This window comes from Cetorhinus maximus, chromosome 26 (assembly GCF_964194155.1).
Source record: "Cetorhinus maximus chromosome 26, sCetMax3.hap1.1, whole genome shotgun sequence".
NCBI classification, from domain to species: domain Eukaryota; kingdom Metazoa; phylum Chordata; class Chondrichthyes; order Lamniformes; family Cetorhinidae; genus Cetorhinus; species Cetorhinus maximus.
Genome location: NC_135904.1, coordinates 26,690,152 through 26,710,530, shown reverse-complemented (window position 1 = coordinate 26,710,530; position 20,379 = coordinate 26,690,152).

Sequence of the window (20,379 nt, the reverse complement as noted above, 5' to 3'; positions counted from 1 at the left end):
TGGCTTCCTCTCCAATTTTCATAGTGACAGTAAGGCTCACCATGGTTCCAAAAACCCAGACCCAGGACTACGCATAGTACTCCAGGTGTGGTCTCATCAAAGCCCTGTACGATTGTTAGCAAGTTCTCATTATTCTTGTACTTCCATCCCCATGCAATAAAGGTCAACATGTTATTTGCCTCCTAATTGCTGGTCTACCTGAACGCTAACTTTCTGTGTTCCTTGTGCGAGAACACCCAGGTTCCTCTGAGCATTTACATTTGCAAGTTTCACCCCTTTTAAAAAATATTCTGCCTTTCTATTCTTACTACCGAAGTGAATAAAAAGGGAGCAACAAAACTCAACATCAAACCACTCAATTTATTTTCAAAACGAGTGACCTGGATGAAGAAACTCACAGAAAACAAATCAACCAAGTTACTCAATGTTTTTTAACCTGCTTTTAGCAGTCATCTTGATTTCTAGTGTGGTTTCTCTTCGTTCCACTTACAGATTTGGTTTTTTTTTTGATTGCACGTACGCCATCAGGCTTGACCTTTCAGATTTGGACATAATCACAGCCAAACAAAAATGTGTTCTTAATTTTCTGTCTGCCAACAGCTTGTCCAAGTATTCCATTATTTTTTAATAAAAATGCAATGTTTTCCCCAACTTTGAAAACAGGCTGATCGCTGACACAGGCAAGTTTTCATTGCCTGAAAATATTATGCGTTCAGTTCTTTTCTGAAGAATATTTTATTATCTTAATAACTATGGTTGATTCCGTATGGCCTTCTTATTCTATTCCCAATTTTTCTATCACCACTGCCCCATGCTGTGTGCATGTGTGAACTATATGATCTCTGAGCACACCGCACCCCCCCCCCACTACCCTCCAACCCCCAACCCCAACCTCTCACCAACCTTCCAGGATCTATTTTGTTGCGGGGAGAAAAATTATAATTCTGCTTCATACTTTTATTGATTCTGAGCTTTTCAGTGACTCAATTTGTGTTTTATAATAATACTTTGTGCTCTGTATGGCATTTGCCATTTCTGAGCAGTGTCATGGGAGTACTGTATAGAGTCATCAGAATAATTGCTCTTGCCTCTTTCACAGGCCAAGAATATATAAAGTGCAGTGGTGCTGAGGGAAAAGTTAAAAATTGCTTTTTGGGTGGAGCTTGTAGAAGTTGTTACTACAAACAAATCCTTTCTCATATTACAAAGTAAGGTGGCCTCTTTTCTTACTTTCATTTTCCAACTGTTATGACACAGCAGATGATAAATGCTGAGCTGCTCAAATCCCAGAGGGAAACTTGAAACAATTACCACAACTGTTTTGCAATTTGTATTTTGATTTTGAGATGCATGCATTGAATTCAGTAGTAATGAGTCTACCGAGACTTAGAGGTTTTTTATAGAACTAAGTTAAATATTTTTTAATGAATGAAAAAGTTTTAAGCACATACATAGGTCTACAAATTACTACTATGGTAACTTCTAGCTCCCCTAATTAATTTAACTCTCAGTTACACCTCTGTTAGGGTAACAGTAAAAACAAAATAGATTTTAACACATGCAGGCAAAGCATACACAATACCCTGGACAGGAATATTCACAGTGAATTCTCTTAGCTTCAGTTCCTATAGGCAGCAGCTTGGTACACAAGGGCTAGAGGCTTTTCACACTTGTTAGATCTTAGCATTTCTTCTTTTCTTACACATAATCTCATCTCCTTTATATATGTTTCTCCCCTTTAAATCCCATTTTTTTCAAAATGTTGTTGGACTTTACCTTTCTAATAATAAAATTATTTTATAGTGCCAATTTTATCTGTAAGCTTTGGGAAAAATAAACACTGTTTGGCTTCTTCTGCCTAAGTGTAACATTTCACCCTCTCTTTGAAATTCACGACTACTCTGATTTATCTCAAAATGCAAATTTTCCTTTTACGCCTCACATTCTAAAACTTCAGCCATGTTTACTTATTTAGCATCTCAAACCTAGCTTCTCTTCTGATACATCAAAGCCTTCAGGCCAGCTGTCTTTAATTCAATTAAGTCCCTGTCAGGAAGATATAATAATTTTCATAATATTATTGGGAAGTATTGTAAAATATAGGGAAGAGTTTTTCCATCGGGGAGAAAGTTCAGGAGTGGGCGCGTGCGTGCAGCCATTTTAAGTGGGCGGGCCAATTAAGGCCCACCCAGTGTGACGGCAGGACATGCTATGTGCTCCCTGTGCAGGCACGGGGGTAGTTCCATAAACAAAAACAGAAATATCTGGAAAAACTCAGCAGGTCTGGCAGCATTGGCGGAGAAGAGCAAAATTGACGTTTCGAGTCCTCATGACCCTTCAACAGAACTAAGTGGAAATAGGAAAGGGGTGAAATATAAGCTGGTTTAAGGTGGGGGGGGGGGGAGAGAGAAGGGCGGGGGGGGAGAGGTTGTTGGGACAAGCAAGCAGTGAAAGGAGGAGATAACCAAAAGATGTCACAGACAAAAGAATAAAGAGGTGTTGAAGGTGGTGATATTATCTAAAAGAATGTGCTAATTAAGAGTGGAGAGCAGGACAAGCAAGGTAGCTCTAGTGGGGGGTGAGGTGAAATAAACGATGGGTAGAATACATTTATAAATAAATTCCCTAAGCTGAGACTGCGCTCTTTCGTGCACGCGTGCAAAAGGGCGCACTCATCTCCCTGAGGCTAAATGCTGCCTCAGGGAGATCGGCACCAAATTTAAAAATGTAAAATATAGACAAATAAAACTTCCCTGACATGTCCCCTCATGTGACACTGTCACATGAGTTGGGTCATGTCCATCACTTTTAATTCAACTTTTATTAAACTTTTAAAAATCTACATGAAACCTCATCCCGCCCGTGGATGAGGTTTCATGCTTTTTCTAAAGCCCGCCAGGGCTCCTGGCCTGCCCGCCAACTTTAAGGTTGGACGGGCAGGTCCTTTAATTACTTCAATTTGTTTTTAAATGGCCTCAATTGGCCATTGACAGGTTGGCAGGTACACAGCTGATTCGGCTGCGCCCCCGCCGACCTGAAAATTTAAATGATGCGGGGTGACGTCGGGAGTTCCGCCTGACGTCATCCCCTGTCATTTTGCGCTCTGGTGAGCGGGCCCTGCTCCCCCCCCTGCTCGCCGAACTCAATATCCTGCCCAGAGTAATAGCGGGATGTGTCTATGTGTTCATATGTGTCTGTGTGTATGAGAGAGACTTAATTGAATTAGAGGCAGCTAGTCTGGGCGCTTTGATGTAAGAAGAAAAGTTAGGTTTGAAATGTTAATTAGGTAAACATGGGGAAGTTTAGAAACATAGGGGTCAAGGGAATATTTGCAATTTTAAATAAACCAGACTAGATTGTTTTCAAAAGAGGGAGTGAAATGTGTCACATAGCCAGGTGAAGTTTAGAAAGAGTGTGTTTATTTTTCCCAAAGATTACTGGTAAAATGTAGTGCTATGAGAGATTTTTATTATCAGAAAGATAAGGTCCAAAGACCGAGTGAAACAAGGGATAATGGCATTCAAAGAGGAAAATATGTATAAAGGAGAGAAGACTATTTGTAAGGGAGGGATTTTAAGATCTTACAAGCATGAGAAGCTTTCAGTATTTATCCCTCAAGCTGCTGTCTTCAAAGGACTGAAGTTAAGAAAACTCACTTTGAATTCGACTTGTTCAGGGTATCATGTTTCTTTGCCAGGGTTTTTTTTTAAATTGATGTGTCTTTATGTTGCCTTAATGAAAGTGTAACTGGGAGTTAGATTGATACGGGGATTTAGAAGTTATCATAGTAGTAATTTGTACATCGATATATGTTTTTAAAAATAATTTCTCGTTAATAAATGTTAATCTAGTTTTGTAAAACCTGTAAGACTTGCTAGTCTTATTATGATTGAATTCAAGGCACCCATCTGGAAATTTATACAAACTACAAAACAAGTTGTGGCAGTTGTTTCAACATCTCAGCATTTACCATTGGCTGTGTCATAACAGACACACACCCACTATTCCTACTTTACAATAAATCCCAATTACCTCGTAAAAATTATTATATTTTCATCACACAACAAAGAGGACCATTGTTCCTCAGTGATTTTAACTATGGCTCATAGAGGTGACAATGGCTTTGTAAACTATTTACAAAAAAATGTTTTATACATTGGGATTTTCCTTGCTTCATCTCACCTACAGCTGTAAACTCCAACCATGGTCCACTATTCTCCTGTTTAACATCCCATCTTACACCCTTTATAAATGTTTTCTCATCCAAAACTCATCCCATTCCTGTCTTCATCATGTTTATTGACCTACATTGGCTCCCGTCACTATAAGGCCTTGAGTTTAAATTTCTCATACTTGTGTTCAAACCCCTCCATGGTCTTGTCTGTCCCTACGTCTGTAACCTTTTCCAGCCCTACAACCCTCTCAGAACTATTGATTTTCTCTTGTGCATCTTCCACTTCCTTCAGCCTACCATTGGCACCTGTGCTTTCTGCCATCTAAGTCCTAAGCTCTGGAGTTCCTTCTTTAAACCTCCCTGCCTCTCCTTTTCTCTCTTTCTCTCTCCTCCATTAAGCCATTCCTTAAAATCTTCCCCTTTGAATAAACTTTTAGTTACCCTTCCTAAGATCTTTGTCTTTGGTTCTGTGCCACTTTTTGTCTGATTACCCTGCTGTGAGTAATCTAGGTACGTTTTATTATTTTTGACTGCGGAATGGTTGATGGCAACATGACAAAGTTAGGAACTGAAAAGGATCGCTTCAGTCATCCTGGCTGGCTCTAGAAAGGTAAGAGTATTTTTCTAATAGATGAAGATCTCTATCTTTGTGAAATGTTGGATTGTAGCATGCAAATCAATGAAAAATATGACAGCATTGTTTTCAGCAAACTAATGCTTTATTTCACTTCAGTATTTGCATCTCTTCAATGTATAGGGTAAGTGAAAGTCTTTAAAAATGTTTGTTTTGCAGAAAAATGGGTGTATGTATCATGGGAATAATGAAAGAATTAAGCATAGAAATGATTATATTTTCTTTGTTTAAAATTGCTGAATATTATGTTACAAACATGTGAGGAGGGGTAAAAAAATGACTCCCCTACCCTACCGCTGCAGGTTTGACTGTAACAGGGTTTTTGTGAATTTGGAGAGGATGTGCTTTGCTAATACTGCAGGAGTCCCACTATATATGCTGACAGATTATAAAGAATTAGTCAGACAGGTTTTCTGACTTTATCAAAGAATAAGATGTGTTTATTGAAATTACTTCCTGAAGTAAAATAAAAACTAAGTAAATCACAACCACCATTCATATGTCACACACATTCCCTGGGCCCCCCACCCCAGCACAGATGGTAGAATAAGAGGGTAGCCTTAAAGATTGTTTTGATAGTTCGTGAAGAAGATTAACAAAGTTAATAGTCCTTTGACTTGTCTTGATCCGGTGATTCCATATTGCGGCCATTTTGTTCAGTTGTCTTCCTGAGCAATATGAGGCAGGTTTCTACGTTTCATTCCCAGAAGATCTTGTTTGCAGTAGATTTCTCTTCTCAGGATGGTTACTTTGCAAATCCTGGCACAATACTTCAAAGAGAGAAAGAGAGAGAGAGAGAGGCAGCATCTTTTCAGTCTTTCAGTGCAGCATTCTGATATCTCTGGCTTGGTAAACAGTTCTTAAAGTCCTGATGGCTGTATATTCTAGAGGAATTTGATTACCCCCATCTGCTACAGTCATTTTTTTCAGAACAGGTAATTCCACTTTGCTGTCTCATCTCAGAAACCTTTGAAGCGTTTCAGGGTGGTGTGAAAGCCAACAGGAGATGGGGGATGGAATTTCCCACACCTGCTGGCATTGGGCGTGTCCAGCAATGTGAGTGGATAATATGGTGAGAAGGCCAAAAATTGTTCTCACAACGTCAGATTCAAATGAACACCCGACTGGAATTTCATCCCCCTCTGTCCAATCGACCATCGTGCCAGTGGGATTTCACTCCGGTCCAGAACTCGTCTGGACCACAGTGGCATGCACAAGTGGGAACTTACCTGGATGGACGCCTGGACCAGCAAGTGGAGACTGCAGCCTCCTGATGTTGGAGCCATGAACTGCAGGTCAAGCCTCGCAATGTTGGAGCCAGCAGCTGGAAGTGGAGTCTCAAGATGTCGGAGCCAGGATCTGCAGGTTGAGCCTCATGTACCAGTGGAGCCTCGACCAAGCGCAACATCCAGCAGCAGGTGTATAGCTGCTGCAGGTAATGGTGCGGGATAAGGGCCTGTGTTCTGGGGGGCTAGGGGGTGGGGGACAGGGGTTTGAAGAGGACCAAGAGGAGACACACAAAGAGGTGGGGTAGGGATGGATGCCAAAGGAGTTGGAGGAAGATGGAAGTCCTGCGGAATGTCTTGGATGGATGCAGCGGGGAAATGGAGCAGGTGCAAAGGAAATGAAGTGGAGGAAGAATGGGACCATGAGTTGTGGGGTGGGATGCGGGGGGAAGAATGGGACTGTGAGTTGGGGGTAGGGTTCAGAGGGAATTAATTAAAGAATCCTGGGGGGCAAAGAGAGGGAATTGGTGGTATGATGGAATAGTTACCGTTAAAGGGTTAATGGTATGCGATAGGATGGGAGGGTGAGGGTCCTAAGATGATGGGTGAAGGGGCAGTTAGGGTTGTTAGAAGGGAGATGAAATGAAACACAGATCCTTGAGGTGGGAAGGACAAGGGGGACAATTGGAACAGTGACTAAGGTGGGCTTTTCCGGGAGGAAGGGGACTTTGACATTCACTGTAATGGACTGAAGGGCGGTGGGGTGCAAGGGTGACAGTGGGGAGGCTAACAGTGACACTGGGGGTATCATTGGGATGGGGGAGGGTGTGGGTAATGGGGGGAGGTAAAAGGTATTTGAGCGAGCATCGAGGCGAATGCACACCATGGCTGCTCCAGACCTAGCCAGAGCCTCGAAGTCCAGATATGGAAGTGCTGTTTGGGGATAGGGTCATCGACTGGGCGGAGCTACAGGTCAGCTTAACCGGACAACTAAAGGGGAACTCCAACATCTTGTCCTGACTCGGCAAAGGCAATTGTATCAAAAAGTCTCTGAAGGGTAAAGGAGCAGTGTATGCAGGAGGCTTCTCACACATGGCTCTCAAGGGCCCTAGTAAAGATCAGAGCCTCCCTACACACACATAATTCCAGAGGGACATAGATCCAGCAGGGTTGTTCCCTTGAATATAATGGGTGGCACAGCCAATGGCCCTCAGTTGTCTCTCTACCTGCAGACTACATGGACTGCAGTGGGGCTATAAGGAATCACCGCATCAGATTGAGACACTCTTTTATGCATGGGCAGCACAGATTGTGGCCTTGCCACTGAGGCCCATGTTCCAGTACCCATTCAGTGAGGTGAGTATGGGGAGTAGAGGGCTCACTTACCCTGGCAGCAGGGATGAGGTCATTCATCCTTTTTCTGCACTGCAGGGCTGTCATTTGGTGAATGCAGTTGGCACCCAATGCCCTGGCAACTGCCTGCCATGCAGGGTTGGTGAGTCAGGCAGGCCTCCTCCTTCTATCCCTTGGGTAGAGGAGGTCCCTCCTCTCCACTACCTCATTCAGCAGCACTTCCAGTGAAGCATCGCTGAATCTGGGTGCTGCTGCTCTTTGAGTTCTGCATTCCATGTCCTGGTCCATAGTGTTAGGAAATAGAAATAGTTTAAGTAAGTTATATGTGTATTTGAGTGTGTTAGGAATAAGGTATATCTTTAAGTTTAAGTTCAATTTATATATTTTTTTCTATTTGTGGGTAAAAAGGTGAAACCTGTGATCTAGTTTCATTTTTGAGTAGAGACAGCAAGTTTAAAGCACTTTTTGTACACCTGCATTTCTAAAGAGATTTTTACAACTCCTGAAGGAAATTTAAGGACAAGAGAGCAAAGAAAAAAACTGTGCTGTTGCCTAGCAACAGGAGTCCAGAGAGGGAGGCCCTACCCACCCAGAGAGGGAGGCCCCGCCCACACATACACACAGATAGACAAAACTAAAGAAAAGCAGTTTGAGCTCAGTTGGGAACAGTTGCCAGCAGAAGCAGTTTCCAGAAACTAAAGGATAAAGTCCCCAAATCCAGGGGAGCGAAACAGGAAAGTTCCCAAGAGGACAGTCTAGTCAAAGGACAGGAATGTGAAAAAGGTTCTGTTCTGTGGCAGTGAAAGTAAGGAGCAGAGAGGAAGGCTGCAAGCTTCAAGCTTAAAGAGATAAAAGCTGCAGGGCGCAGATTTAAAGCAATATAGGTGTGTGAGAAGCCAGAAGATCCAAGGAGGCAACTGAATGTCTGTGATTCATTACTCTGGACATGTGAAGCAGTGGTGTTCTGTTGACAAAGCTGAGTCAGTGAGAGAGAGTGCCTGGAAGAAAACTTGAATGCGTGTGGTGATCCAGGGGAGAGGAATATCGGAAGGAGAGTTCGAAACCCTGGAGCTGGACCCTTATGGACGGTGTCTAAGAGAAAGCGTCGGTTTGGGAGAAGATTTCAAAGCCAGTTCTTCGAGAGTGGAGATTGGAAACCCTTGTCTAATAGATGGAGTTCAATAAGACCGGTTGGCTCACAGTGTGACAAGCATCTGTGGGGAGTTGAGGAGAGATTCATAGCATCTGTTTGGAGTAGCATCTGTCACTTGGTTTCAGAGTGTGGTGTGTCTGACCACAGGTCGCCTCGTGGTTTACATAGACCATTAAATACTGTGAACATTAGAGTATAAAATAATTTTTGTAACTTGGTTTTATCCTTACAAATCTGTATATATCTGTGAAGGTATAGTTGTGGATGGAGGAGTATTGTAATATAGTTCATCTTTTCTTGTTAATAAATGTTTTATTCTTTTGTTAAAAGTTCATCAGCTGACTCTGGTGACTCTGTTCAGTAGCTACTCTCTACGTATCTAAGCAAAAAAATTAAAGTTAGGATCTATCAAGCCGGGCTCCACCCTGGGATCAGGCTTGTCCGCTGGTGACATTAGCTGAGATCATAACAATAGTTAAAAGTGCGATAAAGCTGTATCTGTCCTGATGCCTTTTAAAATTGGCACACGGATATGATGATGGGGTGCGCAACCTCCTGTCCACTCCACAGTGAACAATGTCGGGAAATACTGAGCTGCATAATTAATGAGCCAAGCATCATGCGATTCAGCGAGATTTCCCACTGGGCTCCATGGCGGACAACACTCTCTCTTCCTGACCCTGCTACAGGACTTAGGCCCAGAGTGGTAAATCCTGGCACAGGTAATATGTTTTCAGGTTTTTGTTCGAGGGTTAAGTTGCCATCATGGCACCATGGAGGACTTCCGTGTTCTTCAGAGCAGTGCATGGGATCTTTTATCTCCAGCTAGGAAGGCAGTTGGGACCTCAGTTTAATGTGTTAATCACAAGATTGCTCCTGCAACAGTGTAGCACTCCCTCAGTGCTACACTGAACTGTCTGCCTAGATTTTGTGCTCAAGTGTGTGGAGTGGGACTTGAGCTCACAAGTTTCTGACTCAGAGCCAAGTGTGCTATCCACTGAACAACAACTGACATCAGCTGATGCATCAACATATTCAAAAAATCTACATACTTTGGAAAAAATAATATTAGAGGGAATTACTGCATCACTCCAGTACTCTGTGCAACTATTCCTGCCTGGTACTTCAGACACAGCAGCTGTTCAACATCCACATGCATGATATTTTGAATGTACTTTGGTGAAGAAGAAAATAGTGAATCTGTAGATCAGAATTAACTTCGTAACAGTCATGCTCATTTCCTGCAAATCATATCAATGAAAGAAGATACATATATATATATATCACTATTTTTAAGTGAAGCGTACTTTTTAAAACAGCTCTATTTAGATTTGAATGCCCACCTTAATTTAAAAACACTTGGATTGTAACTTAATTCAGAACTGAGACTTGTTACTTTCAAGGCAACCTTTTTCATTTGGAAGCTTTTACCGTGGTACAATTGCATGTCAGGCCAATGATTCATAGATCAAAGCTGGCACTGGGGCAAGGAGGGAGTGTACAGTTTGTTTTACTTCTTATAGCAACAAATGGAAGTCATGGATGCATTTTTTTTTCTTTAACATTTGGAAACAGCATCATTTCAACCTGTTCAACTGCTAGTGTAAAGTTACTGTACAATTTTAGGTCATTTTAGATCATGTATGCCACACCTACAATCAGTCACAGGATCCAATAACTACTCATCTGTAAGCTGTGTGAGATCCAGAAACAGTCCAAATATTTCTTCATACTTCCACATTTTGAAAACCATAATTATTCAAATGTTGCAATCCAAGATTAGTTTCCAACTGGTTTCTCAATTCCAGGAACTGAAGTCAAAAGCCTGCTACCCTATGGGATTTATAACCTTTCAGGCATTACTTATTTCAGCAGTAAATTATGAATTAAATAGAAACGCTCCTGACAGGAAGACTGCATTTTGTCAGCCGCAAGGAACTGAACAGAAAGTTAACTTCAGTAAATATTCTCTTTCTGGTGTGTCACTGTGTGAGTGCATTAAGCATTTATACCAGATTTGGAACTCATTTTCAATCAAATTAAATCGAGGGCCACTAAATCCGTCACCACTTCAATCATTAATTCACGTTAGAATACATTAACGTACATCAGAAATGTATCATTTCTCTGTGAGCAGAGTTTAAAAAAGTCTTGTCAGTTTATAAAAAATTCAATCACACAAAGTATGCACAGGATATCTCCCGCATAAGTGGTATGCCTTAATGTTTTTTTTTTATTATTGCTTTATAATGAATGTAGCAACTGCTTGTATTTCATAAGTAGGGCTGCCACTTTTAGATTTATATCTACATTATGCAATGAGTACATTGATCTGCAGATCAAATGCTCCTATCTTCTATTTGAAAGACCTGTCTCACTGTGTAGCTGCACCTTTGCTGTTAAGTTCCTCTGTATAGATCACAGTCCATTCAATTTATAAGGCGTAGAACAAACTTAACCCCTTTGTGGACAACTGTCAATTAAAATTAATTCATTAAAATTGGAAAATCATTACAGGAATGCATCATGAGTATCCTCATCTTGATTTGTTTTTTTTTAAAGAGAAGCAAATGATGGTTCAACTCTTATTGAAATCAATTTCTTCAACAGCGTGACATTACCAACAAATGCATCATGGAAGAGCATAAACTAAATGCGGTGTGATATTTTCTTCATTTCAGTGCGCCATCACATTCAATATTACAAACAGCTGGCCGTGTAACATTGCCGAGTGTGAAACTGAATCATACAAAAAGACTTAGAAAGACTTGCATTTATATAGCACCTTTCACAACCCCTAGGCACCTCCAGGTTTTAGAATCAATAAAAAACTTTTGAAGTACAGTCATTGTTGTAATGTAGGAATCGCAGCAGTCAATTTGCACCCAGCAAGCTCCCACAGCTTGCAATGAGTCAGGTGAGCAGATAATCCAGCCAGAATTTTCCAGCCTTCCCCCCCTCATCAACAGCGGGGCCCGCGAGCCATTGAAATCTCCACCCACATCAGCCGGACTGGAAGATCCCACCGGCATGAAGGGCTGCATAATTCTGGCCTCTGTTTTTTTTGGTGTTGGCTGAGGTATAAATATTGACCAGGACACTGGAGACAACGCTTCTACTATTCTTCAAATAGCGCCACGGGATCATAGAAACATAGAAACTAGGAGCAGGAGTTGGCCATTCGGCCCTTCGAACCTGCTCCGCCATTCAATATGATCATGGCTGATCCTCTAACTCAACGCCATATTCCCGCTTTCTCTCCATAACCCTTGATGCCCCTAAGATCCAAAACTTAATCAATTTCTTTCTTGAATATACTCAGTGTCCCGGCCTCCATAGCCTTCTGTGGTAGAGAATTCCACAGGTTGACCACCCTCTGAGTGAAGAAATTTTTCCTCATCTCAGTCTTAAATGGCCTGCCCTGTATCCTGAGACTGTGACCCCTGGTTCTAGACTCCCCAACCAGGGGAAACATCCTCCCTGCGTCCAGTCTGTCTAGCTCTGTTAGAACTTCATATGTTTCAATCAGATCCCCTCTCATTCTCCTAAACTCTAGTGAACACAGGCCCAATCTCTCCTTATACAACAATCCTGCCATCCCCAGCATCAGCCTAGTGAACCTTCGCTGCACTCCCACTATGGCAAGTATATCGCTTCTTAGGTTAGGAGACCAAAACTGCATGCAATACTCCAGGTGTGGTCTCACTAAGGGGCAAAAAATGTTAGTGGGGGTTATATATAGACCCCCAAACTGTAGTGGTTATGTTGGTAATGGCATTGAACAGGAAATTAGAGACGCATGCAATAAAGGAATATCAGTAATTATGGGTGACTTTAATCTGCATATAGATTGGGCAAGTCAAATTAGTAACAATACCGTAGAGGAGGAATTCCTGGAGTGTATAGGGGATGTTTTTCTGGACCAATACGTTGAGGAACCAACTACAGAATAGGCCATCCTAGACTGGGTATTGTGTAATGAGAAAGGGATAATTGGCAATCTAGTTGTGTGAGGCCCCTTGGGGATGAGCAACCATAATATGATAGAATTCTTCATCAAGATGGAGAGTGACATAGTTGATTCTGAGACTAGGGTCCTGAATCTTAATAAAAGAAACTACAATGGTATGCAGCGCGAGTTGGCTATGATGGATTGGGAAACGTTATTTTTCTTTGGATCTAAAGGGATGACGGTGGATAGGCAATAGCAAACATTCAAAGAGTACATGGGTGAACTGCAACAATTATTTATTCCTGCCTGGTGCAAAAGTAAAACAGGGAAGGTGGCCAAACCATGGTTTACAAGGGAACTTAGAGATAGAGCCAGAAAAAAACAACAGAGCTGAGGATTGGGAGCAGTTTAGAATTTATCAAAGGAGGACCAAGGGATTGATTAAGAAGGGGAAAATAAAGTAAGAGAGTAAGCTTGCGGGGAACATAAAAACTGACTCTAAGAGTTTCTATCGGTATGTGAAGAGAAAAAGATTGGTGAAGACAAATGTAGGTCCCTTACAGTCCGAAACAGGGGAATTTATAATGGGTAACAAAGAAATGACTGACCAATTAAATACATACTTTGGTTCTGTCTTCACAAAGGAGGACACAAATAACATACCAGAAATGTTGTGGAACACAGGTGAGAGAGAGGAATTGAAAGAAATCTGTATTAGTAGAGAAATGGTGTTGGGGAAATTGATGGGGTTGAAGGCCAATAAATCCCCAGGGCCTGATAATCTATACCCCAGAGTACTTAAGGAAGTGTCCTGAGAAATAGCATTGATGATCATCTTCCAAGATTCTATAGGCTCTGGAGCAATTCCTACAGATTGGAGGGTAGCTAATGTAACCCCATTATTTAAAAAGGGAGGCAGAGAGAAAACAGGGAATTATAGACCAGTCAGCCTGACATTGGTAGTGGCGAAAATTCAAGAGTCCATTGTAAAAGATTTAATAGCTCAGCACTTGGAAAACAGTGGCAGAATCGGACAGAATCAGCATGGATTTACGAAAGGGAAATCATGCTTGACAAACCTACTGGAACTTTTCGAGGATGTAACTAGTAGAGTTGATGAGGGGGAGCCAGTAGTTGTGGTTTATTTGGACTTTCAGAAGGCATTCGCTAAAGTCACACATAAGAGATTAGTGTGTAAAATTAAAGCGCATGGAATTGGGGTTGTGTATTGAGATGGATAGAAAACTGGTTGGCAGACAGGAAACATTGAGTAGGAATAAATGGGTCTTTTTCAGAATGGCAGACAGTGACTAGTGGGGTACCGCAGATATCGGTGCTGGGACCCCAGCTGTTCACAATATATATTAATGATTTAGATGTGGGAACTAAATGTAATATCTCCAAATTTGCAGATGACACAAAGCTGAGAAGGAGGGTGAGCTGTGAGGAGGATGCAGGGATGCTTCAATGTGATTTGGACAAGCTGAGTGAGTGGGCAAATGCATGGCAGATGCAGTGTAATGTGGATAAATGTGAGGTTATCCACTTTGGTAGCAAAAACAGGAAGGCAGATTATTATCTGAATGGCTATAAATTGAGAGAGGGGAATGTGCAATAAGACCTGGGTGTCCTTGTACACCAGTTGCTGAAGGTAAGCATGCAGGTGCAGCAGGTGGTAAAGAAGGCAAATGGTATGTTGGCCTTCATAATGAGAGGATTCGAGTACAGGAGCAGGGATGTCTTGCTGCAATTATACAGGGCCTTGGTGAGACCACACCTGGAATATTGTGTGCAGTTTTGGTCTCCTTATCTGAGGAAGGATATTCTTGCTATAGAGGGAGTGCAGCGAAGGCTTACCAGACTGATTCCTGGGATGGCGGGACTGACATATGAGGAGAGATTGAGTTAGTTAGTATATTTGCTGGAGTTCAGAAGAATGAGGGGGGAATCTCATAGAAACCTATAAAATTCTAACTGGGGTAGGCAGGGTAGATGCCTGAAGGATGTTCCCGATGGTGGAGGAGCCCAGAACCAGGGATCACAGTCTGAAGATATGGGGTAGACCATTTAGGACTGAGATGAGGAGAAATTTCTTTACCCAGAGAATGGTGAGCCTGTGGAATTCGCTACCACAGAAAGTAGTTGAGGCCAAAACATTGTATGTTTTCAAGAAGCAGTTTGATTTGGCTCTTGGGGTGAAAGGGATCAAAGGATATGGGGAGAAAGCGGGAGCAGGCTATTGAGTTGGTTGATCAGCCATGATCATGATAAATGACGGAGCAGGCTCGATGGGCCAAATGGCCTACTCCTGCTCTTATTTTCTATGTTTCTATGTTTCACCAAGGCCCTGTATAACTGCAGTAAGATATCCTTACTTCTGAACTCAAATCCCCTTGCAATGAAGGCCAACATACCATTTGCCTTCCTAGTTTGCTTGTTGTACTTGCCTATTTCTTTCCTTGACTGGTGAACAAGGACACCCAGGTACCTTTGTACGTCCACATTTCCCAATATATCACTATTTAAATAATACTCTACCTTTCTGTTCTTCACACCGAAATGTATAACTTCACACTTATCCATGTTATCCTGCATCTGCCATATGTTTGCCCACACACACAACTTGTCTAAATCACCCTGAAGCCTCCTTGCATCTTCCTCACAACTCACAACCCCACCCAGGATTCTCCCCCATGAGAAGGGGGAGCTGACCTCGGTTTAAAGTTTCATTTGCAAGCCATAAGTTCAGGAAGTTGCTAAGTTTTATCCCTGAACTTTTACCCGGTCGAAGTTAGGGTGATAAAATGGATATTACAATTGGTCTCAGTAGCCTCGGGTTGGGAAAGGATAAAAATCAGCCAGATAATCTGATGTTGATTGCTATGCAATGATTCTTGTTTGATGTTTTCTTGAGAAAACATACCAAGAAGGATAGAAATAAACTCAAATTTGATGGTTAGCATTGAATGGATTGACAATACTCGCAAACCAGGCCCCACATGAAGAATGGGAACTTGGATGAGGCACTGGATGTCAACTGATACCTATGAAATCCTCATCCAAGCCTGATAAAGTCCTTTCAGTTAACCGATGGAAAAGCTGGCCAAAACAATTTGAAAATAATTCTAACATAACCAAATACAAAAGTAATGATTAATTTTAACCACCAATTTTATTTAAAAAATACAATCCTGAAAATAAAATTATAAGTGGCTGTCCTTACCCGTGCTATAGAACAGCTGTATATGTGCGCCTGAATAGAGCCTAACCATAACTGTTTTTAATATTTGGGCCATAAACAGTTCTCATGATATCACCTCAGCTTAGTGTAAATGAACAACGTTAGAAATCAATCATTAAGTAGTATGGTGCTAATCCTGTTGCATGCAAATAAATTAATGCACCTGATTGCACAATTCTACGTAGGGCATGCAGTTTAATTAAAAGAAAAGTTTAGTTGACAGATGTTTCTGCAGCGTAATTTCAATATTGTATGTTTCTGTTCATTTTGCTCCAGTTCACTGCTTATGAGTTGAATAAGATCATTTTACTGGCCCCTCACATAGGGATATAGGAAAGCAAAGAGGCCATTCAGCTCCTCCAGCCTGTTCTGTTTCAGCCTGTTTCAGTTACATCGTGGCTGATCCCGATCTTGACTCCATCTTTTATTTCCACCTTGGTTCCATATCTGTTAATACCCTTGTAAAACAAAAATCTATTAACTTCACTTTTGAAATTTTCACTTCCTCGATGACTCAGTGGCGGGGAGAGTTAGAGATTTCCGCTACCTGAGTGAAGAAGTGTTCCCTGAAATCGCTCTTCAGAGACTCAGTTATGCGCCATTGTTCAGGACTTCCCCAGCAGATGGAATAGTTCCTCTCTATCTACCGTGTCAAATCCTTCAATTATCCATGCTCAACATGTTTTTAAATTATTAAATTGTGACCATTTTCCTTTTAAGTTGGTTCTAAGTCGCCATCATAAAATATCTTATAGGGGAAATTGATCTTTGGTATTAGAGCAAAATAGGGGATTATGAACTGTGAGCACATTTAACACCAATTTCTTTTCCATTGACTTCAGTGAAAATTGAGTAATGTGAGATGGGCTTCTGTTTGTTATCACCCAATTTCTGCTACTGCTGAAGAATAAATTCACTCCTTTTTTTTGTTTGGCAAGTGCATCGTTTCAAGCGCAAGTGCAAGATTCGTTGAATCTGTCATATTGTGACCATTAAGTCATCAAACTCGATGTTCTGCCTTCTGATTGGTTAAGTCTCTGTTTTTTTTCTTTCTTACTTGTCATATATTCCATATCTCCAACTACATTCCATCAGGAATTAATCGGCCCAATATTATTCTGGGAGAAAAAATCCTCCAACGGCAGAATCTTTCGCTCGGAGGTCGCACTCGAGCATAAACTAGCGTGTGATGACGTCAGGCGAACAGTCCAATGTCAGTGTGCACTTACGCAATTATTTGATTGGCGGGTATGCGCGGGTGCCAGAGCTGCGCCCGCCATTAATTAAGAGGCCAGTTAAGTCCATTAAAAAGTCAATTGACGCCGATTTCTCCCTGCCCGTGCAATTTCACGCTTGTTGCACAGGCAGGCGGCCAGCCAACAATTTCAAAAACTTCAGCCACATGTGGGATAAAAAGGGTCAGCAGCATTGCCAGGGTGAGCAGTGAGGAGTTTGGTAGATAGTTTGCTGCTGGTGACTTATTGGTATATGCCAGCTTCATCTCTGTTTGGGGCTTCATTGTTAGCATTTCCAGGCTTCATTTCAGGACTCCTTGGTGTCTCCAAGGACCCCGGTGAATTCAGGCCATGTGGATCCTTCCAGCCTTCTGTTACCCTGGTAATGGAGATTGTGGTCTCCGCTGGTGGTGCCTCCTCTGAGGAGGAATAGAGGGTAGAAGGGAGAGGAGGCCAGGTGTCCCTATGCAGCTTCCAGGGGAGGGACCTGTGGGAGGAGAGGTGGGAGGAGAGGGGCAGGGTGCACAGGGCCAGCTGGCAGTCCAAGGCATTAGGGGCCGCAGAAGATGCCACTATCCTGCTGCCAAGGTTTACAGGCAGCGATGCAGCCTCCTCAAAATGTCTGAGGCGCAATGCTGAAGGAGGCTCCAACTCTCAAGGGAGACTGTGACCTCCATCTGTCAGACGATTGGACCTGAGATCAGCTCTGACTCTATGGATGGACACAGGATCTTGACACAGCTGCACAGGCCACAGAGGATGAATCCAGCAGTGAGTCAGAAGAGGAGCACGATGAGGAGAATGCTGAGGGCGTAGAGGCAGACCTCAGTAACCTCCAGGGAGGCAGGGACACCAGTCTTAATCCAACGGTCCTTCGGCTAGCCTGCCAAATAAGCGCTACCACCTCATGCCAGGGCTGCCACCTCCATCCTGAATGTCTGAAACGACCCTTTCCTTTGACCCCAAAGTCCATTCAATGCCTGTGCAATAATGTTTAGTGCCATCCACGTCCAGCATTACATACTGGCGTACCCTGCACCACATTAAATAAAAAAGGTGAAGCATACTCAGCCCCTTACAACAAAAGAAAATTTATCTCATATTGACACTCAAAGCAAATTAACTTAATCTTCTCTGGTCTTCAACCCCAGACCAGTTAAAATAAACAAAACATTGCACAACAGAAGATCACCCCGTGACCAGTCCCTCTTGTGCTCATGGTGCCTTAAAATTACGCTTGCAAGTGCTCCCCCCTCGCTGGCACCGGCATTGGAGGCAGCCTGCCAACTCTGCTGTTTTGTTGGCTTTAATGACCTTGGCGGTTGTCCTCTGGCCCATGGGGCCTTTGCTGGCCCTGCCTGGGAAGGAGCGGCCAGCGCCACGGCTGGCATCTCCCCAGTCACCGCAGCCTCATCATTTACCATGGTCACTGGCAGAGGGGCGGAGGAGCTGCTGCCTCATCCAGAGCGCCCTGAGAGGAGCCCGCAGAGATGACAGGCACTAACCTGAGGCTGCTCTGAACCTGCCTGCTCACCATTGATGGACAGGGCACCCAGCTAGGATACTGGGTGCCTCATCCATCTCCCACATGGACACTGACCACCTGAGGTCAGTGCCTGTGTGAGGGCTCGCAGGTCCGAGTGCAACCCCAGGGAACCCCTGATTCAGTTCCTGGACCTGCCTCTGCATGAGAGCCGCCACTCTCTCAATGGAGGGGGCAGTGCGCTTTGCCATGAGGGTCAACGCAGTGCTGACACTCTGCATGGACTCCTCTGTAATGGAGACCATGGCACGCAGACCCTCGTGGACCTCCACCAGATACTCCCGCACATCTCGCTGGACATCCAGCCTCTGCCGCCTAATGGACAACTCTAGAGACTCATCACCTGCCTTCGACTGAGCATCGTCCTGGTCTCCAGCAGTCCTCCGACTGCCAGCACCCTGGGCACTCTCTGCCTCCACTTGCACCTCAAGTGAGTGTGAAGTGCCCTCACTGCTGTGCACCGACATTCTAGCCGAAGGTCTAACGCCCGCCAAGGTGCTGGTATCTGCGCTGGTGCCTGGTGCAGGTGTGACACAGGGTGCATCTGGAGCCTGGCGGGTCTCTGGTGTCAGGGGTGGGTCTTCGGGATCCTGCAATTGGACGCATGGTGACAAACCTCACGGAGGACAACGACATGTCATTAGTTTAAGTCATCACACTGTCACTGTGCATGCCAGGCACCCTGGTGAGACAATGGAGATCTGCATCATGGTGCCATCGTCTTTCAATGATCAATGGGGACTCCAGTATTGAGGCTCCCATCAATGATGAGACTACACAAGAATGTTTGCACCATCCGAAACTCTCACCTCTGTGAACTGCAGTCTCAGCTTCGTCTGACACCTCAGCCTGTCTACGGCCGGTCGTCCTGCTTACATCTGGTTAGGATTAGGAGGTTAGCAGGGCCTCCGTTGGTCCACGATCTTTCAATGTTGTTATCGGCCATCTTCTCCTGAAAGGACAGAGGAGCATTGATTAATCCACTTTCTACCTGCAGCGCCAATGCAATCTTGCCAACCCTACCTGAGGAGCACCTTGCAGGGCACATACGAGTCGTGACCCTCGAGCCACAGGGCACTTAGTCCAGGCAGCCAGGCTCACCGACTTGGCCAGCTCTGGCATCATTGCCAGTTGGCGCTCAGACTCTAGCACCCCTGAGCTCCATGAGGGGGATGGCCAGACCTTAACACTTCAACACACTGATCCATGTCAACACGATACTCACCCTTCCCCTGAGCGCTGAAGGTCATTAAACCTCTTGTGGTGCTGGACCCAGCTGTGCTGCATATCAAGGCTGCTGACCAGCACTGCCACCTCCTCCCAAGCTCTTTTGTTAAGGTGTGGTGGCCTCCCCCTTCCATCCCTGGGGACAATGGTATCCCTCCTGGCAGCTACCTCCTCCAGGGGGACCGCGAGGCACTCATCCGAAAACCTGGGGGCCGAGCGCCCACCCAACCTGCCCTCCTACCTGGTGTCTGCTGCCGCGTTCGAAGCCGTAATTTTTAATCTCCTGCTGACAACACCGAAGATGTCTTGGTCACCGGCAGCCTTCCAGGGCCTGACTGTGCCAATTTTAAACCAGCCACTGGGTCGCCATTGGACCTGGAGGTCAACAGGCCCCTGCCCCCCACTCATTGGGGGGTCCACTGTTCACGCTCGGCGGGCCTGACTTGGCCCCACCAGCGCGAAATCGTGGTCGGGGCCGATCGTGGGCGGTGACCCGTTTCCCAGCTGCCCCCTGACCGCGCCCCCGCACGCCGAACTCAAAATTTCTGCCCCAAGAAACTTTCCCTAAAATTCCCTGAGAGCATTATTTTCACACCACAAATGTAAAAAAATAATCATCAATTCTGAAAGCCCCCCACAAA